This window comes from Phyllostomus hastatus, unplaced genomic scaffold (genome assembly GCF_019186645.2).
Source record: "Phyllostomus hastatus isolate PE091 unplaced genomic scaffold, TTU_PhHast_1.1 phas_contig_196, whole genome shotgun sequence".
Taxonomy (NCBI): Eukaryota; Metazoa; Chordata; class Mammalia; order Chiroptera; family Phyllostomidae; genus Phyllostomus; species Phyllostomus hastatus.
Window position 1 is genome coordinate 9,589,102 of NW_025333709.1, and position 6,650 is coordinate 9,595,751.

General features: G+C 40.4%; 1 pseudogene; it reads left to right on the top strand.

Annotated features, from left to right (window-relative positions):
• The first annotated feature begins 4,426 nt into the window (after positions 1-4,426).
• Positions 4,427-5,772, top strand: LOC123815949 (annotated as a pseudogene).
• Positions 5,773-6,650: the final 878 nt, after the last annotated feature.

Below are 6,650 nucleotides of genomic sequence, written 5' to 3' on the forward strand. Positions count from 1 at the left end.
TACAGAGTGGAATGGGCTACACCTGGCTGAGCCATAGCTTTGCTTCTCACAAACTTACACTCTGGGGACCAGTCCCAGTGGGTTTTTATATTTCTTTGGTTGAACCCCCTTTCCCCTGCCGCAGGGATTTTGCAGACTGTGTTTTCTGCTACATGCAATGTTCTTCCTCTAGCGGATGCTGACAGGATTACTCTCTACCCTGCCTTTCTCGACTTTTTCCTCCCGTCCTTTACCCGCTTCCCTGTTTTCTGTCAGAAGTGCATATAAAGAACAACAGTGTAGCGTAAATTTTGTTGGCCTAGTCTGAGAATGAACAATGAGAATGCAGCTAGATTTAAATAAAGGTGCAATAAGCTTAAAAGTCCACAAAAAGAAAAATTGCTTATTTATCATTTATTGGTTCCTTGCATTGTGCCTGGTACTCTGCTAGGTTTTCTTGAGAACTTCCCTGACTGTGGCTCACCCTCTACCCCTGGTTGGGTTGGGTACCCCGCTTAGCCTTTGTTTCCATCGTATTTGCATACTTACCAGTGTTTTTTAAATTTTGTCATTGCTATTCAATTAGAGTTGTCCTGATTTTCCCCCCATAGCTCTCCCCTGCCCTGCCTATGCCCCCCATTCAGTCCTCCTCTCAAGTTGTCCTTGTCCGTGGGTCCTTTATATACACGACCCTTGACTTGGCCCTTTCCCTGCTTTCCCATGTTCTCTCCCTCGCCCTCTCTAATTGCTCATCGGTCCTTCTCACTGTATGGTGATCTGTTTTGAATTCCGAGATCCTAACACAATACTTTCTAAAGCCTTATTAATATCGGTAATAATTTCAACGCAGTTAACATGTACATAGTGCTTATTAGCTTCCAGTTAGTTTTCTAAGTGCTTTTAATCTGTTAAACTAATTCATAGAGTCTGTTTTTGAATTGCAATCTAGGGGTTTCTAGACTCCTAAAATGGTAGTCTTTCCACTAAGTTTTGTCTCCTTGAGGAAGCTGGATTTTAAATTATGACTCTGTGCCTTATTTGTTTTGTTATTGGGTGTATCACAGTTCTCCAAAAAAACAAAACCAATAAAATATATCTATATAGATAGATATAGATAGATAGATGTAGAAATAGATAGATATAGACAGTTTAGATATAGATACAGATAGATATATAGATAGATGTATAGATATATAGATATATAAATATAGATAGATGTAGAAATAGATAGATAGATAGATATAGATATAGATGATGTAGATAAAGACATAGATATAGATACAGATATATAGAAAGAGATTTATGATGAGGGATTGGCTCACGTGATTATGCAGGCTAAGAAGTCTCACAATTTGATGTCCGCAAGCTGGAGGCCCAGGGAGATGGTGGTGTAATTCCCGTTCAGATCCAAAGACCCCAGAACCGGGCAGGCCAGTGTCTTGGGGTAGGAAAAAATAGATGTCCCAGCACAAGCAAGAAATAAATTCACACTTATCCTGCCTTTTTGTTTTATTGAGGCCCTCAGTAGATTAGATGATGCCCATCTGTACACCTGAGGGTGACCTTTACTCAGTCTACCACTCAAATGTTAATCTTTTCCAGAAACACCCTTACAGACCCACCCAGAAATAATGTTTTTCAGCTCTCAGGCATCTCTTATTAGCTCAGTCAAGTCAGTATGTGAAATTAACCACCTCATTGAGCAAGTCACTTAATCCCTTGAGAATCAGTTTTCTCTCAATAAAATGAGAATTGAGTCACTCACTTCTCAGCATGCTGGGGAGATAGGCTTGTGTTTTCCTAGCTCTCTGTGCCAATGAGGTATATTATAAATCCTCAACATCCTTCACCTTCATTTTTCAGATCAATGTAACAAAATGATAAAAGAAAGAGGCCAGGAAATTCAGGGTATAGAGAAGATAATGACTGTGGCTGCTGAGCACTTTAAGATAAAGAAGAGTGGGAGTAGGATCAATGGAGCATATGTAGGTCACGGTGCTGCAGAGGGACTGGTGAGGAGCTGGAATATTAGACCGAGGACGCTGGGAAGAAAGGAGGTGCTGGTCGAAGTGGGGAGTGAATCTGCACAGAGTGAGGATTTGGAATAGTCACCGCAGTGGGAAATGACGAGGTTGAGGTGGAACCACGGGAATGAGGGGCTGGGGTAGGTGACCTGGCATCAAGGCTGGAGGAGCGGTATACACGAGGGACTGAGGGCTAAGGAGGGGGAGAATAATTTGCACAAGGAAACTGGAATTATCTAGAACACAAAACAAATACCTTGTGTTAGAAAGAGTATAAGCGGCCTTGGAGTTTTTGTGGTAAAAAATGACGCACGCATTTCTAGTGGATAATTACATCATGGAATCAGAAAACTCGAACCTCACTTTTTCCCTCAGTGCATCTCAGTTTACATTACAGTGAGTTGCTTCATTTTTATATATTTTTCCCCCAGCTAGATTCAGAAAAATACACACATTTTCTTACAACCTAGATAATCTTCCATTGACAGAAAAATTCTATTGTGTCCCAGGTTCAACATCCTACCCCCTTACTCAACACCCCTGGTGGGGTGGATTACATGAAATAGAAAAAAAGCAAGCAAGCAAGTAAACACACAAAGTAAATATAATCATATTAGAAGATTTGAGCATGCAGAGTATTTCTAACTAATTATAAAAGACCTTAAGTTATGTATAACTTTATATAATGTTTTAGTTTTGTACTTTTAGTCAAAGGTCAATAAAATTAATTGTTTTGTAATTGTCATTACTGAAAGTTATGACCACTCTTACAGATGGAACCAAATATTTAATGGCTCTGCTCTGATGATCATTTCAGTCTCTAAGATGTCTCTATTTGCCAACAAATTTTAAATTCTTACAGAGCAACAGTTAGGCCAATTTTGTATTTTTAGTCCTAGGACTGTACACAATAGGTCCTCAGTAAATGTTAGCTGCTTTTTTTTAATTAAAAAAGTTTTTAAAATTTTAATTGTTCAAGTATATTTTTCTGCCTTTTTCCCCCATCCTAGTCCACCCCCCAGCCCTCCCCACCTCCCTCCTCATTCTACCCCCACTTTGTTTTTGTCCATGTGTCCTTTATCCTTGTTCCTGCAAACCCTTCACCCTTTTCCCCTGAAATTCCTTCCCCTCTCCCCTCTGGTCACTGTCAGTCTGTTCTCAATTTCAGCATCTTTGGTTATATTTTGCTTGCTTCTTTGTTTTGTTGATTAGGTTCCTGTTAAAGTTGAGATCAGATGGTATTTGTGTTTCACTGCCTGGCTTATTTCACTTAGCATAATGCTCTCCAGTTCCATCCATGCTGTTGCGAAGGGTAGGAGCTCCTTCTTTCTCTCTGCTGCATAGAATTCCATTGTGTAAATGTACCACAGTTTTTTTATCCATTCATTTACTGATGGGTGCCTAGGTTGCTTCCAGCACTTGGCTATTGTGAATTGTCCTGCTATGAACATTGGGGTGCATAGGTTCTTTTGGATTGGTGCTTTAGGGTTCTTAGGGTATAATCCTAGCAGTGGAATTGCTAGGTCAAAAGGCAGATCTACTTTTAGTTTTCTGAGGAAATTCCATACTGTTTTCCATAGTAGTTTCACCAATCTGCAATCCCACCAACAGTGCACTAGGGTTCCCTTTTCTCCACAACCTCTCTAGCACTTGTTGTTTGTTGCTTTCTTTATGATGGCCATTCTGACTGGTGTGAGGTGAAATCTCATTGTGGTTTTAATTTGCATCTCTCTGATAGCTAGCGATACTGAGCATCTTTTCATGTGGCTCTGGACCCTCTATATGTCCTCCTTGGAGAAGTGTCTGTTCAAGTCCTTTGCCCATTTTTTAATTGGGTTGCTTGTCTTCTTAGAGTGGAGCCATGTGTGTTCTTTATATCTTTTGGAGATTAAACCCTTGTCTTAGGTATCATTGGCAAATACATTTTCCCATATGGTTGGTTCTCTTTTTATTTTAATAGTTTTGTTTAGCCATTCAGAAGCTTTTTATTTTGATGAGATCCCATTTGTTTATTCTTTCCTTTATATCCCATGCTCTAGGGGACATATCAGTGAAAATATTACTACATGAAATATCTGAGATTTTCCTGCCTATGTTTTTCCTCTAGGACTTTAATGGTGTCACGACTTATATTTAAATCTTTTATCCACCTTGAATTTATTTTTGTGATGTTAGATGCTTTTAATTAAATTAAAAGCAGATGGAATTTATTAGAATAAAGTGATGTTTGCATTGAATTATAAACCTCAAACCAAAACAAGTTAATACTTTAAAAATATTGAAATACTGGTAGCTGAGGCCACCTGAGTGGCCGCCACCACAGACACCTCTGGAGGGGTTCAGCTGAGGGGGAGGCAGAGGTATTGGTCGCCCCAGCTTTGGATTCGGCTCTCCATGGACACCCAATGGGGCACTACAGTACTCCCTCCTTTGGTGCTCAAAGAGTTGTTGTCCACACCAAAATGAGTCTACAGGGTGCTGGTGGGGGACATAAAAAGATCAAGACACAGACATCAAGAGATAGACGAAGGTCAAGTGACAGATCACGAGATTCATCCCATGAAAGAACAGAATCTGAGCTCACTCGTAGTATTAGAAATGTTATTTCTCCAACACGACAGCATCATGTTGAAGGAGAAAAATATCCCAGTTTCTCTCGTCCAAACAGTCTTCTTCCACCAAAAGCATCTCCAATGGTCCCAGTAGCGGTGCTGGGAACAACAGCAGATACATTAGTCAGTCAAGTTCAGACCGTAGCTGTAAGATGTCTGGGAAGGTGGTGTTTGTGTATGAAAATGCAGAAGAAGGATCTCGGAATGTAAGAATGTCAGGATGAGTGACACTAATGGTGGTACCACTAGATGTGTCGTGGACCCACCCATTTCTATTGCACAGCCAAATACAGTGTTGGGCAGGATGTTTGGGTCTGGCAGAGAACATAGCTTGAAACATCCCCATAAGAAGGGAGAGTATGAGGTGGCAGGGGGAGTTGGCTCCACTGTGTTTCCAGCTATTCTGGATCACTCTAAAATAGGAGTCATCCGCTGTCCTGGTGGCTCGTCTGCTCCTGAGCTGAGAGAAGCCTGTGACTATCTTTGTGTCTGTTTTGAATATAGTAATAAATGTAGAGATCCCAATGCTCTGATGCATGAACTAGCAAATGATGGTGCTCGTAGACAATTTGGATGCTATCTAGAAAAGATTCTGCCTCTCACGGTAGCTAGTGCCCAGAGTGGGGAACGAGAATGCCACATAGCAGTGCTTACGGATGATGATGTGGTTGATTGAGATAAAGAGTATCCACCCTAGCTGGGAGAAGAGTATTCACAGATTATTTATAGCACAAGTTATATAGATTTTTCAAGTGCCAGCACATTGACAACAGAGATATGGTCAAACCAGTTTTAAAAGAGAGGGGTCTTAAGAAGATTAGATTCAGAACAAGAGGTTATCTTACCTATAAAGAAAAGTAAAGAGAAGGTCTGGGGGCCCCCCAGAAGTGATTTACAACTGTGTATTGTCCAGAGACCCTTTATTCGCATGTGCTGGGAGAAGGAAGAAGGAAAGAGTTGCATGTAGCCTTTCAGTGTGTGAAGAGTAAATCTATCAGCAACCTTGTGGCAGCTGCCTGACATTCCCCAGGAACAGCTGGTAGTAAGTAGTGCACCCGGCTCCGAAAGTAGATGAGCTGGATATTCTCTCCATCCATCCCCCTTCGGACACCAATGACCTTGATCCTGATGCACAGAATCCAGTGCTGTGCTGCTGATGTTCCCTGAAACCATAGCATGCTGCCCTTCCCAGTGGCATTGCCCTCTCCTCATTCTGCACTTCAAGGCCATTCTCTTCATGGCAAGATGCACATAGCAATGTTTAGGATATTGCAGTGTAGCCTTCTGTCAGGAGCAAAGGTAGCTGAATTTTTTTTTAATGAGTACAACTCTAGCACCCTGAGGTTCCAGTTATATAAATGTAGTTGTTCACTAGTGGGTTTGTGAAGTTGGTTCTTTGGATGGGGGACAGTCTTTGTTCCTACATCCAGGTCTTTTCAGAAGTGGTGGAGACTGGCAGCTGGGGAACTTTCAATTTAGACTGATATTTGTCACACCCCAGATAACATGCAGAATATTACATAACTGCACTCTATAAATGGTGGTTAAATGGGATTTTTCAAGCCATTTTTTATAGTTGCGATGCACAATGTAACTTAAATAAATGCTTCTATCAAAGTATTCCTTCAGTAAAATGTGTATAGTTTACTGCCCATGATGAGCAAAACAATAAGTATCTATCACTGGGCTTATTTGAATGATTAGAATGAGATTCAATTATCTTAGCAGTTCAGTTATTGCCAGTGCCATTTTCACCCTTTTAGAGTGACTCACATGCAGGGAATGTGAAAATCACGGGTGCTTTATTATCCAGCCTGCCTTACCCTTAATCTGTTCACAGATACTTATTTACTAATGATTTTTTCCTTAGGAGTTATGGGATAGGAAAATGAAGTGTTTGCTCTTCATTTACTAAATGACTGTGAACTCGAGTTTTCCATCAAAATAAAATTCCATTGTTTTCATGTTTCCAGTCAACTTCAAATAATAAAATATGAAAATAAGTATTATTTCTAAATTAATCTTATAAAAACCA